Below are 27637 nucleotides of genomic sequence, written 5' to 3'. Positions count from 1 at the left end.
AACTTATAAATGCAAAATGTTATTCACTCACTATTCATCTCATGTATTCATGTGATGCTTGTCGGCTCACTGTGGTGCCTGCTCGATATGTATTCCACAGCACTCCGTCTGTTTCTGCAAAGCTGAGCATTATATCATTTTTGCATCTGACACTGACTTTGTTCTCGGGAAATATTCTAATAACAAAGAGAAAAAGAAGCTCCAATGAGGAGCTATGCAACCCTTGCAGATTTGCTTAGCTTGCAGAAAAGGCAGGGGGATTTTGGAGGGCACTCTGACCTTGAATAGTGAGAAATCCCTCAGTGAAAGGTGTTGAACTATATAATTCATTCCCAAGTCTTATCACTGTACTTCCTGGTGTGCTTGTTTAAGTTCCTTATTATCCATACAGAGTGACATCACGGTTTACATGAAACCCCAAACAACCTCATGGGGAAATCCAGCGTATTTATTCTGCTTTCTACAATGAGGAGTTGAGAACAATGCTTTTAAGGTTACTTCCTTCTCTTTTCTTTGGACGACTTAGAAAACAAAGCTTTAAATGATGATGTCTCTAAATACAACAGTTTTAGCACTGCATTTGGAGTAGTTCTGTTCATTCATTCACATAATCAGACTGCATAGATTTGATGTTCTCATCTCAACTAAGTTTCAGAATGACATATGGGACAAACCAGATCTTGGTTTGAGCCAGGCTTCTGTACTCTTGAGTTGTATCAAATTAAGAAATCATTATATTCTCTGAAAATTAGTTTCTTCATCTATAAAAGGTAGATAAAAATGCCCACCTTGAAAGATTGCTGTGTGTATGTGTAGAAGAGATTCATCCAATGTTGGTTCCCTTCCTATTCTCCTTTGCTCTTAGAAAGGGTGAAGTAACTTTTTTTTTTTTTTTCATGTTCACTCACATCTCTAAAGTAGAGTTAGTTATAATGATTGCTGAAAGTATTAGCTAGTGGTAGTGGTAGTATCTTTTCTGAAACTGATGCCAGACCACACGGTGGTTAAATCAAACAGACACGAAGTATATTGAAGTATGTTGGTTCCAGGAGACCAAAACACCCGGATTTAGATCCTGATCCTCCCAGTCACTAACTGGCTGACTTTAATCTCTCCAAGTCTTAATTTCTTCAACCATAAAATAGGAATTCTAATAAGACAAATTCTAGGAATTCTCTTACTTGGAAGAATCATAAGGATTAAATGAAGTACTTTGGATATCAAGTGATTGGAATGTTTTGCACGTAGCAGGGGCTCAACCACACTGTCTACTGTGTCCCTAGAAGTTTACTTTTAGGCCAGGACTCTGTTGGATTGTGGCCTTGAAGATCACAGACTGAGACTCAGCTATTCAGTCACATGGCAAATATATGGGGAAACAATGGAAACAGTAAGAGACTTTATTTTCTTGGGCTCCAAAATCACTGCAGGTGGTGACTGCAGCCATGAAATTAAAAGACACTTACTCCTTGGAAGAAAAATTATGAACAACCTGGACAGCATATTAGAATGCAAGGAGATCAAACTAGCCAATCCTAAAGAAAATCAGTCCTAAATGTTCATTGGAAGGACTGGTGTTGAAGCAGAAACTCCAGTACTGTGGCCACCTGATGTGAAGAACTGACTCATTGGAAAAGACTCTGATGCCAGGAAAGATTGAAGGCAGGAGGAGAAGGGGACAACAGAGGATGAGATGGTTGGATGGCATCACCGACTCCATGGACATGAGTTTGAGCAAGCTCTGGGAGATGCTGAAGGACAGGGAAGCCTGGGGCACTGCAGTCCATGGGGTCACAAAGAGTCTGACATGACTGAGCGACTGAACTGATTCAGTTACAGAATCTCTAGGTTGATAAACATGTGGCCAAGACCAACAGTAGCATTAGTTATCATTTTTACAAACTTTATACCACTTTTCAATGCAACCTCCTTCCTTGAGGATATCTGGTGAAGGATATATATGATGTCATGTGCCTGAGGGCTCTGTTGTAGTCGTAAAGAATCCTCCTGCCAAAGCAGGAGACGCAGGAGATGTGGGTTTGATCCCTCGGTAGGGAAGATCTCCTGAAGGAGGAAATGGCAGCCCACTCCAGTATTCTTGCCTGAAAAACCCCATGGGCAGGGGATCCTGGCAGGCTGCTGTTCATAGGTCACAAAGAGATGGATATGACTGAGGAACTGAGCATGCACACACATCTAGGGGCTCTATCTAATGAACCTAAAAAGTATACTTAGTATTTCAAGAGTGAAGGCAGAAGATACTGTGTTCTGTATTAATGGCTTGAAGATGAAACACAATTTCCAAGGACATCAATGTTTGCTATAATTTTGTTAGCACCTTCCAAATCTTTAGTTTGAACATCTTGGGGGACAAAATGGCCTTGCCTCTCTGGGAAGCTTCTGGGTTGATCTGCAGGAACACAGGGCCAGTGTGAGTGAAAGAGCAGTGACCCGTAGGCTAACCAAAGGTAAAGCGTTACTAGGTTCTAAGCATGAATTATCTCCGAAGGTAAATATTGCTTTGAGCTGAAAGAAGGCCTGTCATAAGTTCATGTTCAGCAGGGGACAGAGTGGTGACAGGTACACGGAGATTAGGGGACAAGGAAATCCAGGTTGTTCTTTAAACAATGGGCTGACAGAGTGCACATTTTTAACCATTTCCAGATGGCAAGCAACAGAGTCACATGAGGGATTTATTTCTTTTACAGCAGAAGTCAATTGGCCATGACACTAATGTATTGTTTCAAGGAAAGTCTAACTCAACTAAATCTAGCCTCAGTAGGAAATTTAAAGAGAAGCAATTTCTGTTATCGGTTTTAATGAATACCATTAAGTGATAACCAAAAAGAAGAGAAGAAAAAAAGATTAGGGATTGCTCAGAAAACATCCTTCCCACTCTTCTAAATTATCATGACAACACAATCTTTAGCTGTGAAGTTAATTTCCTCAGTAATTACTTTCTATTTAGAGGTGCGATTGCTTAGAAATACCCTCCTGGCGGAAAAAGCTTTTTGATTCTGGCAGGGATGAGGAAGAAGGGGTCCCCAGCACCGCACAGCAAGTAGTTATTTTCCCTGCTTTCCCTTGGGCACTTACCCATCGGGGTGCCTCCGGAGTCCCTCCCATCCCAGTGGCTGCCTCTCATCTTAAGAGCAGTGGGCAGGAGCGTTCAGAAGAAAGCTTCCTTGACTGGATGTGAATGGCACTCAGACTGAATTCCAGGGTCTCTCTGAAGGCTCTTAGCTCTCCTTCTGTCCCCAGGATGAAAAGAAGGCGGACTGAATGGGCCCCAGCCTCACCATCACTGCTCTGTAGGTGAGCAGACTATGTACTTAGAAGAGAACTATTTCCTTTTTGTATGTTAAGAGTAATTTATTTGTTATTCCTTTTTGATTTTATTTTATGTTGGAATATAGTTGATTTTTTGGGCTTCTCTGGTAGCTCAGTTGTAAAGAATCTGCCTGCAATGCAGGAAACCCAGGTTCGACTCCTGGGTCAGGAAGTTCCCCCGGAGAAGGGATAGATTACCCACTCCAGTATTCTTGGGCTTTCCTGGTGGCTCAGATGGTAAAGAATTTGCCTGCAATGCTGGAGACCTGGGTTTGATACCTGGGTTGGGAAGATTCCCTGGAGGACGGCATGGCAACCCACTCCAGTATTCTTGCCTGGAGAATATCCATGGACAGAGGAGCCTGGTGGGCTGCAGTCCATGGGGTCATAAAGAGTCTGACACGACTGAGCGACTAAGCACACACACAGCACATAGTTGATTTACAGTGTTGTGTTAGTATCAAGTGTACAGCAAAATGATCCCGTTATATATGTAGAAATACTTTTAAGAAGATGAATGCTGGTCTCCCAAGGTTCTTTAGTATGCAACTGAATCATCGCAAGCCTAATTCCCCAGGGATGAATGTATGTTAACGTTTCCATCACCTGCTTCCTTGTTTACAACCATCAGCTTTTACAGTAACTGAGTGGAGCGGGGCGGGTGTGGGAGGCAGTGGGTGGGGGTGGGGTGGGGAACAAAAGCAGAAACAAAAAAGTCACAGCTCAGATGTGCTATCTTTGAGTTGGCTGTGAGGTCTTCACCCTAAGGACTGAAAACTAGGACAAGTTACTTTGTTATGACGTAGGCCGATTTCTGATTTTCAAAAACAACAACAACGAAAAACGAGGCCAAAGGATTCTGATAAATGATTCTCAGAGATGAATCCCAAGATTCTTTCACATTTCACAAAAAAAATCAGAGAATGTTCATGAGTGAGGGTCCTGAGTCCAGCTCCCGGAGCCTCTAATTCTATTACCGCCTCATCCAGGCACATTATTTTTGCTCATTAACGAGATGGCATCATAATGGAGCTTGTGGCAGCCAGAGTGATTAGCAAAGCGCCTCCTTCCATTCTTCAAAATGTCATCAACACACTGGTCAGGAAACAAACTCATTTTCCGACTGCCATGATTTGCAGGGTTTCGGGCACTGATGATAGCTTGTCTGCTCGGTTTAAAAGAGCTCCTGATATAACAGAACCTGACACTGTTTACTTCAGCCTATTATGCCTGCTGCATTCACTGAATGCTTCAGTGGAGAAGAAAAATCGAAAGAAGGCTATTCATTGTAATGCCAGCTGCTTTTTAAAAAAGGAAATCAATTTTTGCTTGAGCTCAGAATGTACTCCGCAGGTCCAGAGTGACCTACCACTTTTGATGTCAACAACAAAAGGATCTGCCTGAATTTTCCACAACAATCACCCCAGAGCTCAAAGAACATTGAAAATCCTAGATTAGTTTCATTTTAGTTTATGTTCAAATTGGTATCCACTCATCCCAACAATATCACAAAATAGAAAGTCTTGGGTGACACAGCCCTTGAATGCCACGCTGTTGAAGAGCTTGGGCTCTGCCTTCTATGCTGGGTTTTGTTATAAATTACTTGGCAGGACCATTTCATGACGGAAATAATTAGTTATGTTTAGTATTTATAGCTAGTATCATGATGCCTTTCTGCACTGCTAATTAATTATTTTATGGCCAGCATGTTTCAAATGCAATTAGTTAGGTATGGCAATGATCATAATATTTTGCATATTCATGACAACATTCTGCCTATTTACAGCAAAACTTGGGTGTCAGAATCAGTTATTTTCCTTTTGTTATTAGGCAGAATAATTACAGGAAACAATAACAATGATCTCTTGCATGTGAATAACATTTTACAACCGAATACCTCCATTCACGTCAGCCATGCAAGTGCCCTTGTGGCTTCTCACAGGGGAATGGAAACTCCATATGGTGACATGTCTTGGCTGGGTCTTTAGCCAGCTTGAAGGTCACTGACAGAGGCTTTTGCTCTTTTTACATGTAGTTGGAGCCTCATTTGGCCCACAGGGGATAGACTGGTCGCTAAAGGAAGGGTCTTGGGAAAGAGGATATTTGGGTTGAAAGGGAAAACAAAGAGGCCAGGTTGAACCAGGTTGTTTAGAACAAAGCTCCAAACTATTTATGATTGGGGGCTAAATAAAGAACAGTCTTAATAACCAATAACCTAAATACAGTAAGTAACAGTTATTATTTTTAAATAGCAGGCATGGAGGTGCCTCTGCACAGAAAAAAAACTTCCTTAGGTTTTTCTGCACTGGAGGCTCAGAAGGCAGATTGAGTTATTGCTTAACCAGACTCTGTATCTAGCAGGCACACTGCCTCATGTCGAACTATTGAGTGCTTCTTAAATCCTGTGAGTCTAGACAGAGTATTGCCTTGTGAAGCCCGGGAATGTTCTCAATTAGCTTGTGGACAAGATCAATGACACAGGCTTTCTTCCAGATCTGCTCCTATTTCTCTTTACTTTAAAGCCTCCCCGACTAGCCATAATCCTCCATTTCCTTTTCCCCATATGTGCTCTGCGAAGTGCTGAAAATAGTAAAAATCAAGAAAAATATTGTCCACTGAGAGCTGAGATTGAGCCATAAATTTCCTTTTATGGAGCAATCCTAAAACTGGACTGAGAGTCTTGGAGAACTTGTGTGGGATAGGGGAACAGAAACATTTACATGTTTCCAGTTTTTGCTCCTCAAAGTCAAGGCTCCAAGAAAAAAAAAAAACATTAAAACAAAGTTAATGGATTTAGATTTTTAGAGAAATGTGTGGTGTATCCCTTTGTTAAAAACTGCATACAAATGTAGACTCCTTGATCAGATTGTCATGCTTTGCCCTCTGAAGGACAAGAAAGTTTTCTATTTCCGCCACCAAATTCTCTCCTGCTTTTAATTCAAGCCCATTTTCATTCATGGGGTTTGTTGCAGACATGAAGAGCAAACAGACTTTGAAGTTAATAATCATTATTTTCTCATTTCTTGGGATAAAGGCAAAAAGAATCCCTTTAGCCTTCCCTCAGAAACCATTCTTTATCCCTTTAATCATCTTTGTCACTTCTCTGAACTTACTCCAGTTTTACCACATCTGCACATGACAAGCTTGAGTTCTCAGTGTTCTTAAACATCCCCCAACTCCATCCTCCAAAACATCTGCCAACACTTGAGGCCAAGTATAGAATTAATCCTTCTGTTTAACAGCTCTGGTATTGGTCACAGGCTAGCTGGTTTTGTTGCCTTTCAAAACAAAAACAAAACCCCATAAAAACACAAAGGAAACAAACAAACAACCTGCAGAGAAGAGGTGTTTTTAAGATGAGCAGCCCACTCGAGGAATGGCAACCTTCTCTTGTGACCTCAGTAATGGGCTGCTTTCTAGTTTGATTCTTGAGATTCCTTGGCCCGGGCACGAGGTCTAGGAATGGCAGAGCGGTGGAGAGTCCTGTGAGTCCTGAGGCCCGCTGGGAGGCTGATAATTTTGGACTAAACCCCAAGAGTTCTGTTCCTTTCTAGGGCAGGATAGGGGGCTTGAGAATTGAGCCCTGCATGCGATCTTTATAACTACAATTCCAACTATTGTTAATATTACTTTGGGAGCCTCTTCAGCATCTACAAGACAAGCTGAAAAGGCAGAGAATGAATTGAGACAGGAATTGGCCTGAGATCTGGAAGTTACACGTGTGTATTGAGGCAGGAGTGATAAATTCATCTTCGAGGAGGAGTGACCATTGATTTACAGATTCTGTTCCAGTTCATACTTCTATTCTTAATATGTCTCAGTTTCCACTGTGCTTTCCCTCTGACACTTCCCAACTTCTCCCCTCTAACACCATGACATTCCATTTGTTTAGGGGGCTGTGCTTACTCTTCTTTGGCATTTAGAAAAATTAAAAGGTGACTGCTACCAGTAGGAGATAGAAGCATTGTTCCTCTTACTATATACACGTGTACCAGCTCATCCTCTTTTTCTAGTCCCTCCCATAGCTGCAGATGTTCCCTTATGGAGAGAAATTCGAAATACAAACATATTGTAGTCCTGATGAACTATTCATGCTTTTTATCATCAAAGAGCAGCATAAAAAGAATAATGTGGACAATGTGCTTTTAGTAATCGAGAGCGTAATCAATTCCACATTGTAATTGCCCTTGTCATCTGTTTACACACCTTTCATCGGTTTACAATCGAGCTCTTAAAAGGCAGGCTTGCCCCAGCCTGCAGGTTGGCAAACATCTGTCTTCCTGCTCTCTGAACACAGCATAAAGGTTATGTTGAAAGAGAAACATCAGTAACTTTGTACAAACGGATTTTTTATTCATTTAATTTATAATTGTGAAATATTAGTCTTGGATATCACTTACAGACAAAACAGAGAACTTTTCCGTGCTTGATTTGTATTAAAGAGTTGATGTATTTAGAGAACTTGACAGATTTTAATATTCGTGTTATGAGTTTACATTACATAGTCTTAGAATATTTTGCAGGCCAGTTATTGTCATCAAAGCTGAATCATTTTACATATCCCAAGCTCAGCTGAAGTTTTTTTTGTTAAGGTTTCTTTTTTCCAGTTATAATTTTCACACCTCTTATATTTCTAGAAACTTCAGAGGCATCGCTAATAGATTTCCTTGAAGATTGACTTGTAGCAGCCTTCTATAGGGATTAGAGCTGACATCTGTGCAACAGTGCCAGAGAGGAAAAAAAAAATTAATACAGTTCCTGCTATATGATGATCGACATTAGAATGTCATTAACAAACCAGTTTCTAAAATAGAAGCTGATGTCATACTGGGTGTTCTCGTCTTGGGATGAGAACAGCAATGTGATCAGGAACCAAGACAGGACTGCTGAGGAACTATAAGCAACCAATAAATGTGGGACCTTTATTTTTTCTGTAGACTTTGTAGGCACATGGTAAAAATGAAATTAGATAAGGCAGTGTGGTTTTTCTGGTTTTCTCGCTTTAACTCTTTTTTTCATAGCATACCCCCCTCCCAAATGTATTTCATTTTTTTCTTAGGAAAAGATGGAATGCAGCAGAAAACTCACCGTAAAACGGTGTGTCTGAAATATGAATAAAACGCATTTAAAAGTAGCAAATTTAAGTGAAGTAGAGGAGCTGTGTCTTCTTTGTCCCTGAGTCCTCCTACTTATTCCCAGAGAGGATCCATGGGTGACGTTTTCTGCATCTCTGCTCAACTCTTCACGTTCCATCCATGCGGGGTGTCTTCAACTCGGTTGAGGGTGGGGCCACATGGTTTAACTTGCAATTCTTCAGCTTCTGTTTCTTGAACTCTTTAAAACTTTGTAAACTCACAAATGTCATGCCATTTTCATGAAAGCAGTGACTTTTGACTTTACCTTTAAAAATATAATTTAGCCACTTTTCAGTCAACAGATAGGCATTATGTTTACCTTCTTTGGTAACCAGCGTCCCCACTGCTCAAAGATGCCTCACACCCAGCCCAGCCCTTCATGTTGCCTATAACCCAGGGCCTTAGTTACAGAACTCAAGATAGTTACCTAGTTTTCTCTAGATCAGTATCCTGTTTTTGTTTTAATTCCATATTTTATTCTCATAGAGTTGTTTGGTTTATGTTAGAGAACCACCTTTTCATCTTATCTGTATAAAACTTCTGCCTGTTTCTGTGTCTATTACTATTTTAGTTTTGCAGTCACCTGTTTGAAGGAGTAAAAATGTAAAGATGTACAGTGAGCACGTTTGAGGGAGATAAGGTGATGGTTAGTTCTCCTAGTTCATGGTGTTGAAGTTGAGTATAGAAAGCCCCGGGTGAAAGGTCTGAGATCTGTGGCTGGGTCTAAATGAACTGAGGTCTCTGGATGTTCAGGACAGGGTTATTTTCCTACTCCTCGAGGGTTAGACAGAACCAAACATTCCAGGAATGATTACTTGCAGACCATGCTAAGGGTCCCCATTGCAATTCCCAGCGTTGTGATTTTACCACAGGATGTAAACAGATGGGCTGTGGTTCAGAGAACATGCTGAATGCTTCAATCTGGCCCCTTTAACCATCAGGACAAAGCAACCCATCCCTAACATGTACTGTAGGCCAAAACACCCTCGTGGCAGCTCCTTCATCTCAGATTTCGGGACTTAAAGAGAAAGCACCCTTGTGCCTTTGTTGCCACGCTTTAAAGAGATCTAGAACACTGAAGTAGGAAGTGTCCCCTTTGATGTTTTCATTGCCCACGTCAGTGGAGAATTCATTTTCATCAAAGAATTGTGTAACTTTGTTCTATTGTCTTGAGCCAATTGTTAGAGACAAATTTCCTTTGTTTTCATGGCCACAGCAGCCTTGACCTAAGTGCGCCTTTGCTCTTCATGTGCCCATCATGAAGTCATAAAAATCCTGCAAGTCCATATTGATATCCCTCACAGCACCGCAGAGGAACCCATTGAGTTTGGAGCAGATTGACTTGGAAAGGATTTAATTGCTACAAACTGTATTTGTAAACTAGGGCTTTCCACCACATCTGACAATTTCATGAAGTAATTGTTAGCAGAAACAAAATCTGGATTTATTAATGTTTATTGTATTCCAGCTGAAATTAATTTTCAAAGCATACTTCTGAGTGCCATTTACGTTCAAAAATAAACACAGCAGATGTGTTATTAGGCCAGCTTCAGGATATTCCAGGAGACCTAAAATGCCGACATTTATTGCATTGAGGAAAATGAGTAAATCTCCAGAGTGCTCAACTCCATGGAACTAATGTTTTATCTCATCCACTGCCTGAATGAGATTTGAACAGATTTCTGCTTCACTGAGATACCAGTAATTAGCGAAGCCTCCTTAGGTCTAGTTACATTTAGAATAAAGTAAATAACTTATTCATGATTTGGCCATTTCTGATATATTCCTATGGCTTTTAAAATTGAAAGAATGAATTAAAACAAGCTGTTGCATATAGCAGTAATCATAAGTGCTTCTCCAAATAGAGAAGGATTAAATAAAATCAAATTTTCCCTATATCTAAGTCTTAAACTAAATAATATTCACAGTAGGGCTGCTTGATGCCATTCCTTAAAAGCCTCAAGAAAAACCATGTATATTTTTAGCTACAGGGGACCAGTGTGTACTGGTATAATTCTGTCTTGTTTCCTGGCCTTACTGAACAGAAGAGGACCTGTTAGAAGTTTCCCTGTCTTCACTTCTCTGATGTGTGTTTCTAAAAATAAAATGGACATCTTGTTAAAAGATGACAAAATGCCTGCTTTATTGCAAAAGGCTTCCTCTTCATGTAGAAAATGGATCTAGACATAGGTTCTCAAATTGCCAGCCTTCCTCGATGGAAGAAAGGTAACAGGGTGAATTAGTTCCCCCTCCTTCAGGGAGATGCTTTCCACATATCACCCTCTGCTGTGATTGGGCTCCACCTCCCTGGGAAGGCAGATTATTCTCCGTGACAGGAGAGACATCTGCAGCACCTCCACTCAACCAGACGTGTCCAGCTTCATCAGGTCCTGAATGCTCGGAGATGTGGCTTTTCTCTCTGCATCTGTTTTTATGCAGAACCTACACACGGAAGAAAGAATTTTCCAATACCAAGTGTACTAGGAGGCTCTTTGATCTTCTGTCCTGGAAGATGATGGGGTTTGACTCTTAAGAAACACATTTTTATGATGGCAACGGTCTTATGAGGAAAACAATGAGTGTTAAGCTGAGGAGTGATTTTAAGATGTCGATTTGCTAAATTTGCACTCCTCTCTCCTTTTGATGGGCTTCCCTGGTGGCTCAGATGGTAAAGAATCCATGTGCAAAGCAGGAGACCTGAGTTTGAACCCTGGATTGGGAAGATTCCCTGGAGAAGGGACCGACTACCCACTCCAGTATTCAGGCCTGGAGAATACCTCTGGACAGAGGAGCCTGGCAGGCTATACAGTCCCTGGGGCCGCAAACAGTCAGATGTGACCGAGTGACTTTCACTTTCTACTTTTGATGGCATAGTGGAACGTCCTTCACTTCATTTTTTTTTTTTTTTTATGATCATGTTATTCCCCAACAAGCATTCAAAGTTGGCTTTGTGTGTTTTGTTCTAACTAAGGATTACAGGGTTCATATGAAATCCCTGCTCTTGGACAAGCTTGTATTTCTGGATACAGAAGAGTAATTGTTGACTGTCGATTGGCTCTGTGGTCGTGTCACCCTGAGGCTGTGTTTTCATTGGCTGCTTCATCTCAATGGCTTTTGTAAGGCTCTTCTGAGGACCTGGATTACTCATTGCCATTACCCAATCTTTGGGGACAAGGGCAAAAATTAGGCTCTTTCCATTTGAAGACTTGTATAATGGTTTCAGCACTGTGGAACTCCTAAAAAGTCATTGTGTTTGTGTGTGCTTCAACTTTCTGAGCTGTAAAATGTGCCAATATCTGATGAGTTCTAAAGGGTAAATATACATTGAAAACTAAAGTGCATATTATAAGGCCTGACAAATAGCTGATATTATTAATAGATAAATGTTAGAGTTGATACTTAACTATAAAATCTTATATATAAAACCACTTAAATGGAGAATTTAAGTTGCACAATTTTCTTTTTCACACCTTTAATCTCTATGATTAAAATTCTTCATATTGGATGTTACTGTCTTTATCTTTGAGATGATAAAAACCAGGAAAAAATGTAAAAGTCTAAATGAGGTTATGCTGTCATAGACAGACAAAGGTATAAAGGAGATATATTTTGTTTTGAATTCGTTTCAATTTAGAAGCACGTGAGTTAGTTTTTTAAGGGTTTGTAGTGGCCAAAGGTATTTACCTTTGTTTAATTTTTCAAATAATTTAAGACTAAATTATCTTTGTAATGTTCTACATCAGTCCTATGTTAGTGGTTCTCAAAGCGGGGTCTTCAGGTAAATGAGAGCTCCTAAGGCCCTTTTCTCAGAGAAGGCAATGGCACCCCACTCCAGTATTCTTGCCTGGAAAATCCCATGAATGGAGGGGCCTGGTGGGCTACAGTCCATGGGGTCGCTAAGAGTTGGACACAACTGAGCGACTTCACTTTCACTTTTCACTTTCACGCGTTGGAGAAGGACATGGCAACCCACTCCAGTGTTCTTGCCTGGAGAATCCCAGGAACGGGGGAGCCTGGTGGGCTGCTGTCTATGGGGTCGCACAGAGTCGGACATGACTGAAGCGACTTAGCAGCAGCAGCAAGGCCCTTTTCTAAGTAGAAAATGGCAACCCACTCCAGTATTCTTGTCCGAAGAATTCCAGGGACAGAGGAGCCAGGTGGGCCATAGTCCCTGTGGTCACAAAAAGTCGGACATGACTGTGTGACTAACACACACACACAGGGCCCTTTTAGGAGGTTGTGATGTCAAAGTATTTTTATAATAATGCTAATACTTGCCTTTTCCACTGTATTGATATTTGTCTTGATGCTAGAAAAGCAATGGTGGGTAAAAGTACCTTAGTATCAATCCTGATAATGGCACCAAACTATACTAATAGTTATTCTTCACTGGCACCTACTTGTAATTTGAAAAAAAGAAAATCTCCAATTTCTTTGAGAATGTCTTTGATGAAACAGTAAAATTAATATTTTTTAATTAAATTTTGACTCTGAATACACATCTTTTAATGTTCTATGTGACAAACATATGTATAAAACACCCCTGCAACTGAAAGAAGTACAGTGGTTATCTTGAGGGAAAGCACTTGTGTGATTGTTTGAGTTGTGAGCTGAACTATCTCCTTTTTCCCTGGAGCATCATTTTTATCCGACATAATGAGTGATAGACAAACCATGGTTATTCAGGCTTGGACTTTTGGCAGATGATTTCTGAAAAATGAGCAAAGTGAGCCTGTTACGTCAGGAAAAACATTTGCCAGTATTTCTTGCCAGAGGTAAATCTGAGCTTTCAAGAAAAATCAGAATTTTGGAAAATGTGTATTTGCCCCTGTGAGCTTGACAGCTTCCATATACTTAAGGGGCTGTCCATAAGATCTGGGCTTTCCATACTGATGATTAACAAATGTGATTACTTGACATTGTGTAATGAGCTAAGTCAGTCTTGGGAAGATCTGCCTACCCCAGGAAACAAAACATTTCCAAATGACCAGTGTATATTACAAAATTATGAATGAGTTAAATATCCATCCAAAGTATAAGGTAGACCAGTGAATTTTAAAGAGTGTATTGCTTATTGCAACTAAAAACTGCTATTTGTTGAGTTTTGGTGTAGTATAAAATAATTTTTATAATTTTCTGAAAAAGCTTCCTCTCCCAAGGAATAGCTGTGTGAAGATATTCCCCATGAACTTCAACCAAAAAATCATATTGCAACAGAAGCAGAAACAGACATGAAGTTCTAGCTGTATTCTATTAAACCAGATGTGAAAGAGATTTGAAAAAAATGTAAAACAATGCCACTCTTCTCATGGTTTTTGAAAAGTTATTTTCACTTAAAAAATGTTGACATGTAATGGGTGGGTTTCATTTCCATTAGGATAAATATTGATAGGTATAACCCATATAAGCAAAAGTTCCCTAGGGCCCTTATTTTTATTCTTTCAGAGTGTAAAGGATTCTGAGGTCAAAAAGATTGAAAAGTACTATGCTAGCTGATACAGCAAAGAATTAAAAAAAGTCAACAAAAATATTTGTGTTTGGCATATGTCATTTCCACTCTATGGTCTGATCCATTTGTGGCCAAAGGCATTCATTCCTAAAATGCATGTGAACTGGGAAATACCATACTCTATCTTGTCCAGTATTCACCATCAGTTCCTCACCATCCTTGAAGTTACAAAAGCACATTAACATCCTACAAACCTTAAGAAAGAAATCTGTGAAACTCTGCTCTTTTTCCATACTTATTAGGTAAGAGACTGATATTTTGATTCAGGATCCTTGAGCACTGATGTACTGAGAAAGTATTTTGGGTTTTCCCCAAATGTAATTTTTAGTTCTGTATCTTTTATTATAATTTGCCTTATTGCCTTGATGTATATTTGTTATTTTTAAAATGTTTTATTTTTAATTTTGAATATTTTGAAAATTCAGAAAAGTTCAAAAAATAATAGTAAGCTCCATGAATATGCCATTTGGGTTTCACAAAGTGTTCGTTGTAACATTTATCTTAGATTATACTGTTCAAGGTGGAAAAGAAGGGGGAACAGAATGCAGATATATCCTTCTGGAATCTTTTTTTATTCTCATTTCATATTTGTTTTTGAGATTTATCCACACTGAAATATGTCACTCTGGTTAACTTAAAACTGCTATAAAGTATTCTATTATGTAAATTCAGTTTCTTGCATTTTTTTTAATGGTTAAAAAAATTTAATCCTTTATGAAAGCATGAATGCAATGACAGAAAGATGTGGCAAGAATACTTCTCATACTGGTCAAGATTTTTGGTTAAAGTTGTAGTGAAGCCATGGCAACCTTTGATACTTAAATTTTTAGATATCACATAGCATAAATTGAAGCCTGGCTTTTTGGTTTAGTTTTGTGCATAGACTCTAAGTAAGCAATTAGTTTATATGTTGTTGTTGTTCAGTTGCTAAGTCATGGCTGACTCTGCAATGCCATGGACTGCAGCATGCCAGGCTCCTCTGTCCTTCACTGTCTCCTGGAATTTGCTCAGATTCATGTCCCTTGAGTCGGTGATGCTATCTATCTCATCCTCTGCCACCTCCTTCTCCTTTTGCCTTCAATCCTTCCCAGCATCAGGGTCTAGTTCATATAAATGATCACTGCTGCTGCTGCTGCTGCTAAATCGCTTCAGTTGTGTCCGACTCTGTGCGACCCCATAGACGGCAGCCCACCAGGCTCCCCCGTCCCTGGGATTCTCTAGGTGAGAACACTGGAGTGGGTTGCCATTTCCTTCTCTAATGCATGAAAGTGAAAAGTGAAAGTGAAGTCGCTCGGTCATGTCCTACCCTCAGCGACCCCGTGGACTGTAGCCTTCCAGGCTCCTCCGTCCATGGGATTTTCCAGGCAAGAGTACTGGAGTGGGGTGCCATTGCCATCTCCACAATCTTCAGCATACTCCATTATGTACCACAGAGGAAAATAGTTTTGAGTCTAATGAAATTCTAAGTCATCTCTGTGTTCCTGGTCTCAAGAGAAATACTATTTTGGTAATGATTATCATGTAGTTGGTCTAGATAACTATTATGAACTGAATGTTTGTGTCTTTCCCATAGCCCTCCAATTTTTATGTTGAAGCCCCAACCCCCTAATGTGACTATATTTAGAGACAGGGCTGGTATGGAGATGATGAAGGTTAAATGGAGTCACAGTCGACAGGGCTGGTGCCCTTACAAGGAAAGGAAGAACACCAGCATTCTCTCTCCACCACGTGAGGGCACAATGAGAAGGCAGCCATGTGTAAGCCAGGTAGAGAGATGCCACTGGAAACTGCATCTGCCAGCACCTTGGCACTGGATGTCCAGACTCCAGAACTGTGAGAAAGAAATATCTATTATTTAAGCCTCCAAGTCTGTAGTATTTGGTTATAGCAGACCAAAGTGGTTGATATAGTAACCTTTGTATTCTAACATTTCTGAGGGCATTGCCATTTTAAGAAGTGACCAAAACAAGAGTCTTCCTGGGTTTTCTTTATAGCTTGTGTCTCAGAAACAATGAAGTGAAGAATTTAATGCTAGATTGATCGGCTGTTACTGACGGGTTCTTCCTCAGACTGGAGTGGAGTTTTCATCGTGGTGTTGATGAATAAGTTTATCACTGTACATTGTTGTTATTACTATCTTAAAGATAAGGAGATCAACTTGCCAAGAGTCACATGGTTAAACTACAAATCCAGTGCTCTTTCTGTACCACACTGCCTTTCACTTTTTAAAAATTCCATCCTGAATCATTTTATCAGAATGACTGGCATTACCCTAAAGAGAGCTCTGATCACCAGGAAGCTTTGTGCAAAGAAAGGGAACCATAGATGCTGAATGACATTTAATCAACTGAGAAACCTCTGAAGAGTCCCAAAGTAATGTTCTATGGAGTTACGTGCCACTTAGAGGAACCAGCTTCTAGCAGGTGGCTTACGAAACATAAGGAGGAAGTGAAAGGTAAAAGCTGAAAGAGAGCAAGTGATTGGGCAGTATTTTTAGGTTACAGTCCTTCAGTCAAGGTCCAGGTGAGAACTTCCCTCACAGGGTGGGTGTTTAATGAGAATTTCTAGGAGGTTTTGAGACAAGAGTTTTGAAAAAGCAGCTAAAGATGGGACAGCCTCACTGCAAAGAATAGTAAGAGTGCTGAGCTATGATGCCCCCAGACCTGAAGGGGAAAGTGGAGGGAACAGTTTTAGGACCCAAGAGAGAAAATCATGTGGGAAAGCCTCTGAGAAGATTTGTGGGTAGCACAGCCTGTCCAGAGTGAACTTCATCCTGCTCCCACCCTCTGTGCTCCGCAAAGCAGGATAGGTGGGAGCAGTGGCTTAACTCAAATAGAAACCGAAATGCCTGCCTTTCAGTGTGCACGAACCCACAGTGCAGAAGCAGGGCCAGACCTTCCACCTGGTCTGGCCTGGACCCACTTTCCTGATACCTCTGCACACCACTTACTGTGTCAGCCAAACTGACCTTGGGCCACTGGCCATTTGTTTTGGTAAAGGAAAAAGAAAAATTCAATGACGCTTGTTAAAGTTGGTAGCACTGATTCTATTCAGGGCCATCTCATTAAGTATAGGGTTGAATACAAGGGGATTTTACAATGGGGGCAAGAGGCAGGGCATAGACAAGTGGGAATGTATAGCCAAGGAGGCAGGGTCCGGGGGTGGAAAATTACTCAGGGAGAACACCAAATGTAAGGGGAATTCTGGCTACACTGACCTAACAAGATTCTTTACTGAAGACAGGCCAAGATGATCAGACATCACCTGAGGTTGGTGGATGATAAATGATCATGTACTGAGGGTGATCAGATATCAAGGGGACGGGTTTCTGGTTAAACTGACTTGGCAGGGTTCTTGCTAAAACCAGATTTTACAAGGACTTGCACTGATGAGCCTGAATCTTTGGTGGTGCTGTGCTTTGCCTGGCATGGTTCTCCCTTGGATCAAATGTAGCCTGATCAGAGAGTCCACCTCTGAGTACCCCAACTTCTGTTCTATCTCTGTACACAGTTCTTACCCCAACAGGGCCCCACTCACTCATTTCTTTTGTTTCCTTGTTTTATTTTCTTCATGTTCTTCAGTTTCTTAGGTTGTTAACATACTTATCCTTACCATCCTCTATGAGGTAAAAGCTCTGTAAGACAGGGCCTTGTCTGTTTTCTTCCCTGCTTGAACCCCAACCTCTGGGTCAGTGCTTGGCATAGTTTAGATTCTTAAGACATATATTCTGAATCAATGTGTGAGTTAGTGAATGAGCAAGTGGAGTGTTTTGGGTGTGCAATATCAAACAATGCAGCAAATAGACAAGGCAGCCCAAGATGCTGGCAGAGATATGCAGCACTCCATAACAGAGCGGCACATTATGCCTTTCAGCTGTCTCTGCCGAATTTACTGGCCCCAAGATGACACTGAACAAAGTCATCGTTGAACCCAGCAAATATCAGTAGCGCTGTTCTCACTGCCTGTTAGAAAGTCTAACGTGGAGGTCTTGATAAATGGCAACAAATGCCCTTGTTTTCAGTGAGAATCTCAGAAACCTCAGGGACAAAGTCAACTTCATGCTTTTCTTCAGGAAGTCTAACAGTTTAGGTGATGCATTTACGTCTTATTCATGGCATACTATTTATTAAAAACTCTCCACATGATTCCTATGTTAGAGAATTTATACTTTTTGACTAGGATTTTAAAATTTTTTATTAAATTTCTTTTTCACTTTTCAGGTTAAGAGGATCCCATCTATCCCATTAGCTCATAAAGGCAAAGAACACAAATTTTATTTTTTCTGCTGAGCTAAGCTTCCCTCAACAATTTACATTCCTGTTCATCCAAGGAAATTCTCTGCCCCCGCCCCTTTTACTTTTAGTTCTTTCAGGAATAAGTACTTCTAAATTTCTTGTGAGTCACAATAATCAGTCTCCCTTTCAGGAACAATGGAACCTTAAAATTTGAGATTCCCGATCCATTTAAGATACTTTAAAAACCGAGAATCAGTATATTAATTACTTAGGATTTACTGAGGGACTCGATTCTGCCGGGTGTTGTCCTGAACATGAGCATTTTCATAAGGAACAAGAAAGACCTGGGTCAGACCTTGTGCAGCTTCTTGGGAGAGGGCATTTTTTTTTTTTTTTCTTTAAGAAAACCAAGAAAATGGAAAAACAAATAGTGTATCCGCCAGAACCTTACTTTAGGTAGAGTGTTGAAGGGGACGCTTTCTCAGGAGTGATCTGAATGGTAGGCAGGAGGCAGTCAGGTGGACAGGGCACTCCACATAGGGAGGAGGGGGAACCCTGGTGCATTCGTGGTGCTGAGAGGAGGCCAGCAGGTGTGAGGAACTGTGAGGTGGGGACGTGCGGCTTGTGAAGAAGTTGGAGGGAAATGCAGGGCCCTGGAGGGCACCATGAGAACATTAGATTTTTGTCTAACTGCAGTGGTATGCCTTTGATGGTTTTTAAATTTCAGAATGATATGATCTTCCCCTTTTTAATATGCTTGTCCATCCATGGTTGGAAGCATCTCTTTTGCCCCTTTGGTCTTTGCCCATTTCTGCTCCACTCTAACCTTATAAAAACCTAAGTATAGGAATGAGATCACTAGGCAGTTTCACCTAACTCCTGACTTATGCTCTCCTGAATGCACACCATGCTTTGACTAACCTGTTGATTATTTTCCTAGATTAAAAGAAGTAAGGATGAAGATTAAGGAGTTAAAGAATGACTGGTTCCCTACCCCCACTAGTCCCCTTAGGAATCCTGCTGGCAGATCATGCAGGCAAGATAAAAACTGAAGAGTCAGTGCATACAATGGAGAACGATGCAGAATCCAACCTCATGCCCTAATGATTCACTGAGATTCTTTCCCCCTTCTCCCTTTAAAAGCTGTCATGGCTGAGCAGAATGCTCAGAGTTGGTCTTGGGACATGAATCCACCTTCCCCCAAGACTACTAGCTTTGCTGATGGAAGCATCTTTCCTTTCTACTGACACTTGCCTCTCAATTATTGGTTTTTGAGCGGCCAACAGATGAACCTGAGTTGAGTAACATGGTGAGTGGTTCAGAGGTAGAAAAAGTGAGGTTAAATCAGTTAGGAGGCTGTACACAACACCAAAATGGTGGTAGAGTATATGAAGAGAAGTGGGGGTTCCATAATATCCTTTAGTACTGGAGTGAATTGGACTTACTGATGACTGAGAATAAGGGGATTTAAGGAAAAGACTAATTAATGAAACCTTTAAGAGTTTCTGGGGAGAAGATACTATAATGTATTGCTTAAAAGCATTGGCCCTTGGGCTAGAATGCCTGGCTCCTAATCTCATCTAAGATTCTTATTAGCTGTTTGACCTTAGCAAAGTTAACCTCTCTGTGCCTTGGTTTTCTCCTCTATAAAATATGAATAATAAAAATATCTATTCCATAGGAATGCTATGAGCATTAAAGGAGGTTAAGCAGTAGATGGCTTTCTTACTGGCACTTAGCATGCATTGAACACACACCAGCTTTTGTTATTACTGAAATAGGAAGACCTATTAGAGGAGTTGGAAAAAGTTTTGGTGGGAAACTATCAAGAGTTCTGTTACTGACATAGTTTAAATTGTCCATTGGAAATATAAGTACAGACATAAGTTAGACAGTTAGAATCACAAGTCTGGAACTCAGAGGACAGGTCTCAACTAAATACATCAACTTGAAAGTCATCAGCAAAAAATGATTTTGAAACACATGTAGATAAGTATCATCTGGGAAGGGAGATAAGATCCAGGGCTGATCCTCAAGGTCAGCCATAGGAGGAGAAATCGGGAAAAAAGACTGAGAAGAAGCATGTGATATGATAGGAGGGAAACTCAGAGAGAATATAAGACCAACAAAGGCAAGCATGAGGGAGAAAACATCAGTATTTGGAGTACTACCGAAAGGTCTGGTAAGGCATCCATTGGGTTTGGTGAAATAGAATTCCATGGCTACCTCAATGAGGATAGTTTTGGTGGGAGTGAGGGGAGGCGGACAGAGTGGGGTCTTGAGAATGTGCTGGGATTACTGGGAAGGACTGTAGAGGGATTGGGCAGACATGTGGGGAGAAGATGTTTGGTTTGGTTTTCTTTCAATAAGGGAGCAACTCCAGAGGGGATTTCCCATCTGAAAGTGGGAGGTTGATGATACAGAAGAAGTAGAAGGTGACTGTAGGAGAGAAATCCTGGAGAAGTGAAAAGATAGGAGAATAGAGAGGTTGGCTTTTAGTGAGAGGTCTTTAGTGGTCAGGAAGAAAGCAGAGCAGAGTGGGAATGTGGGCTAGGGGTGGTAAGATGAAGGATTTGTGTTTCATTTCTGTTTCCTTTTTTTGTTTGTTTTCTTTAAGCCTGGAACTTGCTTTGTTCATTCAACGATGTGTTTATTAATTTGTCCATGTTAATGTGTGTAGATTTTGTTCATTCCTTTTTACTGCTATACTGCATTCCATTGTGTTAATATACCATGATGCATTAATTTCTTTTCCAAGTTATGGACATCTGATTTTTTTACAGTTAAAACCAGTGCTTTGTGAATATCCCTGCACCAGTGGCCTTGTTACATTTCTGTTTTCTTAATGAAGTATGCAGTAAAGCTGTCGGCTGAGAGTGAGGGCCAAGGAAGTGTGGGATGCTAGAGGCAAGAAGAGTTTGGAGACCCCATCTGAGGTTTGAAATCCTGAATTGAAAATCTGACCACTGCATTTAATTGCCTGATCTTCTCTTGCTGTATTCAGTTGCTGGAAATCTTCTTAAACTATTAAATTTAATGATATTCTCGTAAACTTTAAGCTTTGGGATTGAATTAGAAGACTCTTAGTCTCATGGTGGTAGTTGCATTAATGGAAGCTCTTCTTAAAATTTAAGGAAGAACTGATTATCCTTTGGTCCTATTAGACTGCTGTTCTAGCCAGCTGCAAAATGAAATAGACACCAAATGGGGACTGATAACAAGGTTGGTTGCAAGTAGAAGACTGGGCCCGCAGGTCTTTGTGTGATAAGGTAGCCTGCTGAGGAGACATCGTGCTTCCAGCGACTGTCATAAACATGGTCCCACAGTTCCCGAGGAGGCCGGCATTTTTGTTGCTGTATATAACCGAAGATGGCAAGTTGGTTATTTCCATACTAGTTTTTTTTTTTTTTTTTTCCCCGACAGACTGAAAATCACAGTTAGTTGTGGCAAGCTGATCAACATTACTTTTACTTTTCTTGACATTTCCTAACCACTCCTAGTTTTGTGAGAATGTGTGTGAGGTATATCACAAATGCACATATCTGTGTGAGTGTGGGTGGGTAGGGGGTGGGTGGGTGAATGACAGGTGCTTGTTTTTGCTTTGGGAAAATGAAAGCATCTGTTCCCAGAATCAAATTTTTCCCCCTATACACAAAAACAAATCCGGTTGGTTCTGAGAACAGGTGAGTGTTTCTATATATGGTATCTTCTCGGGTTACCCATTCAGGAAGCTTTTCTACACTGAGGCTGTGTAACCCTACTCTGAATATGTTCTCTTACTCTCTACGATGGCAGGCCCATGCAGGCTGCTGAGAACATTGTGCTGAGGGGCTTTTATTTGATCCAGCAGCCATTATGAGACACGCTTTGAAATGGGATCTGTCTGCGTCTAAAATGGACCAGAGTGATGCTGTCTACCTCTGGGGAAATGTAGCATCTTTGTGGAAGCACAGGGTTTCACAGAGAGGCTCTGTTGCTTAGACCAGCGTTCTCCAACCTCCAGGCTAAGGACTGGGCACCTCCTGTTAGATCAGCGATTGCTTTAGATTAGAAATACAGTGCACAATACATGTCATGCACTTGAATCATCCTGAAACTGTCCACCCTCACCCTCAGTCGGTAGAAAAATTGTCTGCCATGAACTCGGTCCCTGGTGCCAAAAAGGTTGGGGACTGCTGGCTTAGACTTTAAATGACTTTAAATAGTAGCTAAAATGAATTTTGGTTTGGAGACTTTTATGATAGGTATTGACAAAACTGGAAGCGCCCTGATGGTGGGTTGTTAGTTATTTAGAGTGTGAGGCCAGGGTTCATACTGCTCCTGAAATGTGACATTGTGCATTCAGAGGGCTATAAGAAACACACGTGGAGGAGCTTTTTCACTGGGACTCTTAGTCCATTTTGGCTGCTTCAGGAAAATAACACAGTGATTTGTAAACAGCAGAGACTTAATTCTCACCGTTCTGGAGGCTGGAGGTCCAAGATCAGGGTGTCAACATGCTCAGGTGAGGGCCCTTTGCTCTGTCACAGACCTCTCCTTGTGTCCCCACATGGAAGAGGGGGCCAGGAGGCTCTGTGGGGTCTCTTTTATAAAAATAATTTATCCCATTCACCAGAGCTTCAATTTCATGACCATTTTACTACCTAGAGGCCCCACCTGCTAATACCATTACCTCTGAGTATTAGGATTTCAACATATGAATTTGGTGATGGTGGTGGGGGGAGGGGTGTGGGGAGTGGGGGATGCAAACGTTCAGGTCAGAGCAGGCTCTGGTCACCTGTGGAGAGAGAGAGAGCAAGAGAGAATCCAAATCCTTTCCCTTCCTCCCAGAAAAGCATGTTCTCTTGTTTTAGGTAACAACTAGCTGCCTTACACAGGAAACTATTTAATCAATAGACCTGGATTCATTACCTGGGTCCACCATTTAATAGCTATGAGACCTTGCTTGAGCTCAAATTCCACTGGAAGCTTAAAGGGTTGCTGTAAGGCTCAAATGAGCCTAGTGGCCTGAGATATACGATTTGGGGTTGTCACTTGAGTCTTTCAGTGCTTCTCAGAAACATCACTTGTCTCTAGTCAGCTTGTTCTTCTGCTTCCCTTACCAGCTTCTCTCCTTAAATGTCTAATCCCAGAAACTTCTATCTCATAAAATATCGAGTGAGAATTCCCCCAATTTCTTAACTTTTGGTGCACAAAATGATCTTCATTCGCCTTCTTCCATAGCCCTCTCTGTGTCCCAGGGTATGAGCCAGGCCAGTCCTCTTAAACATTCACATGTCTTTGCTTATTTATCCCCATGATTCGCCATGTATCAACTTTTCAGCTTCACTGTCTCCTTCCTCTTACCAATTATCCAGCACAAGCCTTTTCTTATAAAACAGACCCTCTCTGGGATATGAGTCTTAATTTCTTAAGCCCAAGATGTAGGGACATTCTAGACTCTTTTCTCTCTCTCATTCCCAAATTTGGTTAGTCAATGATCAGTTTCTCTTTTCTCTCTTCACTCCTCCATCTACTTTCTTAATTTGGACCCTTGTCATCTCTATTGATGGAGAAGGCAATGGCACCCCACTCCAGTACTCTTGCCTGGAAAACCCCATGGACGGAGGAGCCTGGAAGGCTGCAGTCCATGGGGTCGCTAAGGGTCGGACACGACTGAGCAACTTCACTTTCACTTTTCACTTTCATGCATTGGAGAAGGAAATGGCAACCCACTCCAGTGTTCTTGCCTGGAGAATCCCAGAGACGGGGGAGCGTGGTGGGCTCTACGCCGTCTATGGGGTCGCACAGAGTTGGACACGACTGAAGCAACTTAGCAGCAGCAGCATCTCTATTGAATATCTTGGCACTCAACTCTTAACCAGTCTCCTTTCTTTCCTCCTCTCTTGCTGCTCTTAAATCCACACTCCACGCAACAGAGAGAAGGGGGATCAGGTGGTTTCCCAAAGCGGAGGTTCTCAGCCCATGCTCTGGTGGGGCCAGCACCATTCACATCACCTGAGACTTGTTACAAATGCAAATTAGCCCGACTCCAGGCCTATTGGGTAGAAGCACAAGGGGGTGGGCTTATCAATGTGTTTGACAAGCCTTCAGATGATTCTAATGATCTAAAGTGCATGCGTAGTCACTCAGTCGAGTCCAACTCTTTGTGACCCCATGGACTGTAACCCGCCAAGCTCCTCTATCCATGGGATTTTCCAGTCAAGAACACTGGAGTAAGTCGTCATTTCCTTCTCCAGGGAATCTTCCCAACATAGGGATACAACCTGTGTCTCTTGCATCTCCTGCATTGGCAGGTGGATTCTTTACCACTGAGACACCTGGGAAACCCCAAAGTTTGAATACCACTGTCTTCAAGGATAATCAAGGAGCTGTTAACCAAAGATGGGAAATGGACGCTGGAAGGCAAAGCCACGTCTCCTGTCGTCTCAGCAAGGACCTCGTTCCGTGTTGCATCCCTAGATGCTAGCCCACAGCCAGGCTTATGGTTTCTTGAGTGACTTCTGAGTGTGCTCCCTGCTTGGCTGCCACAGCAGCAGAACCCAGGTTAGTTCTTTTCTTTCTTAGTTTTCTTCACTCAGTTTCAGAGGTTTGCTTTTGCTTGGAAGCAGTCGACTATGGACTTCTGAGAACAAATGACTTGTTGCCTAGGGGGCTGAGTCGTCTCCCTAAAGCTTTCTGACAGCGCAGGTCCCTGGTACCATGACCCTTGTGCCCCTGCCTTCTGTGGCTCTGTCCCTTGTCTTGGTTCATTCCAACCTCACCAGGGTGATGGCATTGGAATGGGGCCTGCGGGCTAAGGATTTGGTAAGTGGAGAATGAGGGGAAGGATATTTCAGGCTGAAGGAATGTTATAAACAAAGACAAGAGGGATGGAATTACAAGACACGTTATGTGAGCCACAGAAGTCCAACAGTGCGGCTGAGAAGAAGAAACGAGACTGAAAAAGTCATTTGTCATCAGTCCTAAAGAGCCCACTCAGGAGTTTGGGCTTATTTCAGGAAACATGGAGTGTGTAAATACGAGGCACAGCGTCAGAAGTGTTCTATCCCCTGTTTGTATCTCTAGACTGGTTTATTTCCTGGTCAAAGACAGGGAAAGGCAAGCAGTGTGTAGCAAGCTGAAGAGTTTGACAAATCTGCCCGACCTCGTGCCTGGGGAACCGAGGTAACAGCTGCATAGACATGAGCACACTGGGAACCAGGAAGAGGTCCTCTCAGACTGAGCTGCGGAGGTCTGATTTTTCTTTCCTTGCTTTCTGAGGTGTTGACACTGGCTATCCAGGTGTGGAATCTTCAGTGGTGACATATGAGCTCAGGGACTTCACCAGAGCCGAAGGCGGCCATGTGGTTGTGAAAAGGCACTATAAATGAGGCTGGTTCCTTCTTGAATACTATGTCCCTCCTGCCCCCGCTTAACCACCTTCATATCTCTTACTCGGGGAATGATTCTGATCTTCCAGAGTGACTGTTGTGACTGGCTAAAGAAAGCAACCGTTCAGTTCCTAAGACATGACCATTTTGAATGGGCACCGAGACACTTTCCATCCAACAGGGAACATTTTAACCTTCTTAAGTGGCTGAAAAGCTAACTATCCCTGATAGGTGATCAGCGTGATCCTCTGTCATTAATTTAGCCTCTGGCTGCTTTGATTTCAGAATGATATCAGAGAACTTGGTGGAGAAGGCCCTGCACCAGCCCACAGAGGAGCTTCCCCAGGCTGCCTCTGGTTAAAATAGATGTATTGGATCAGGTTAAAAGACTTGCTGCCCAGCCCTGGCTTAAAAGTCTAAGACAAAGATTTAACAAGGAGGAAAACAGAAGAAGGTGGTGTGAGGGTTCTTTTTTTTTTAAAAGAAAAATGAATTAAGGTCAGTTTTATTGTTGTTATTGTTTCATTTCGCTTTATTCTCTGTTGGGTGATTAAAGGAAAAACCAAGTCATGCCTTGACTTCTACGGCAAGACATTTCTGCCTCAACTGATTAGAAAAAAAAAAAAAAAGCTGGATGGTAGAAAGCCCCAGAAACAGAGCTCCATCACTCCTTGCAATTACTGTGTCTTATTGATAACTTGCAGCTCTCTCCAGCAAATGCCATCTTTGGAACAAAGCCTGTCACAGATCAGACTGAATCCATTAAAAAGCTTTGATTAACATGTCCCTGGGGTGTGCTGTGGAAACTTTTTACGCCAAATGACAGCCTATTGCTGTGGCTTCGGAATTGTCCTCCTGAAATACTCTTGTGTTTTAATCTAGTGCGTGGTTTAAATTAAAAAACGGCAATGACTTTGTGTGACCTAAATACGAGCCACTTCTATTCAGGGTGGGATTTATCAACGGCTTGCAGATTAAGTGTTCAGAGAAGCCACAATTAACCTTACTGTGGGGTAGCTAATATTCATTATATATATATTATATGTAGGTTGTGTGCATAATCTCTTGTTCTTCCTTTTCTTCTTCAGTGTGGCCCAGAGACAGGGTTATAGTTAACGTGCTTAATCTAGTGGATACAAAGCTTTGTGTTCATCCTTAGCGGAAAACAATTTGTTTGTGTTGGAGGAACACAGTAATCACTCTCCCTGGTGCTTTTTTCTTTATTGGTCTCTGACATGGATGCTGTAATGAACAGCAACTTTTTGAAGTAAAGATAAAGCTTCTTTTCAAACTGTGGACTTGTTGGGGGTAGGGACCTGCCTGTTTCCACACAAATACCTCACTTTCATCCTAGGGGAAAATTCAATCTTGATCGACCCTGTCTGTATGGTGTGTGTGCATGAGTGTGTGTGTTTCTTTATTGTTACCGTACACTCACCTAAAATACAAGTGTTGAATGGTTACATTTCAAAACTGTCAGGAACTACATTATTCAATAAAAAATGATTCTCTTAGATGCCATAAAAAGACACTGTGAAAGCTGCCTACAGAACGCAGGTACCTATTCTACTGCTTCCCTTCGAGGTATTTTTTTTTTTAAGTCTCTGAAATTGGTGGAAGACAAAAAGTGCTTTGATTGGCAAGATTCTCAGAGAGTAAACTTGGAAATGAAAAAGTATCGCCTACAGAATGTAGGAGAGCTGGGGGCCCCTGTGCTGCCCACTTAGCTATAAAGCTAGGCTTTTCTTTTCCACTACCCCAGGAATGAAGCCAAGCTCTCCTTTTAAGGCTAACATCTTCCCGCTGACTGGGAACTCACAGCACCTCCATCTTTTATGTGGCAACACTATGTAGTTTCAGAGGGAAATCTAGGATGAAGGAAATTTTTGATCATTTTTTAAAAGGATTTTCTAATTAATATGGGATATATAGAAATGTAGCAGCCTACACTGTGAAGCAGAGAGCTCTGAGTCACTCAAGTACTGAAATAAGCTGGGTGATGAATATCAGGGGAACGTTAGGAAGGTATGATTTATGAGGCTGACAAGATTTGAA

The 27637-nt window shown here is 41.5% G+C and overlaps 1 long non-coding RNA gene across 1 annotated transcript in view; it reads left to right on the top strand.

Annotated features, from left to right (window-relative positions):
• The first annotated feature begins 24750 nt into the window (after window positions 1-24750).
• Window positions 24751-27637, top strand: part of LOC123466167 — a 28410-nt gene continuing 25523 nt past the window's right edge. Inside the window, exon 1 of the long non-coding RNA XR_006641416.1 lies at window positions 24751-26080. This is a non-coding gene — a long non-coding RNA (uncharacterized LOC123466167). The remainder of the gene's footprint in view (window positions 26081-27637) is intronic.

The sequence above is a fragment of the Bubalus bubalis genome, chromosome 9, assembly GCF_019923935.1.
Source record: "Bubalus bubalis isolate 160015118507 breed Murrah chromosome 9, NDDB_SH_1, whole genome shotgun sequence".
In the NCBI taxonomy this organism is placed as follows: Eukaryota; Metazoa; Chordata; class Mammalia; order Artiodactyla; family Bovidae; genus Bubalus; species Bubalus bubalis.
This window is presented reverse-complemented; position numbering and strand designations above follow the sequence as displayed.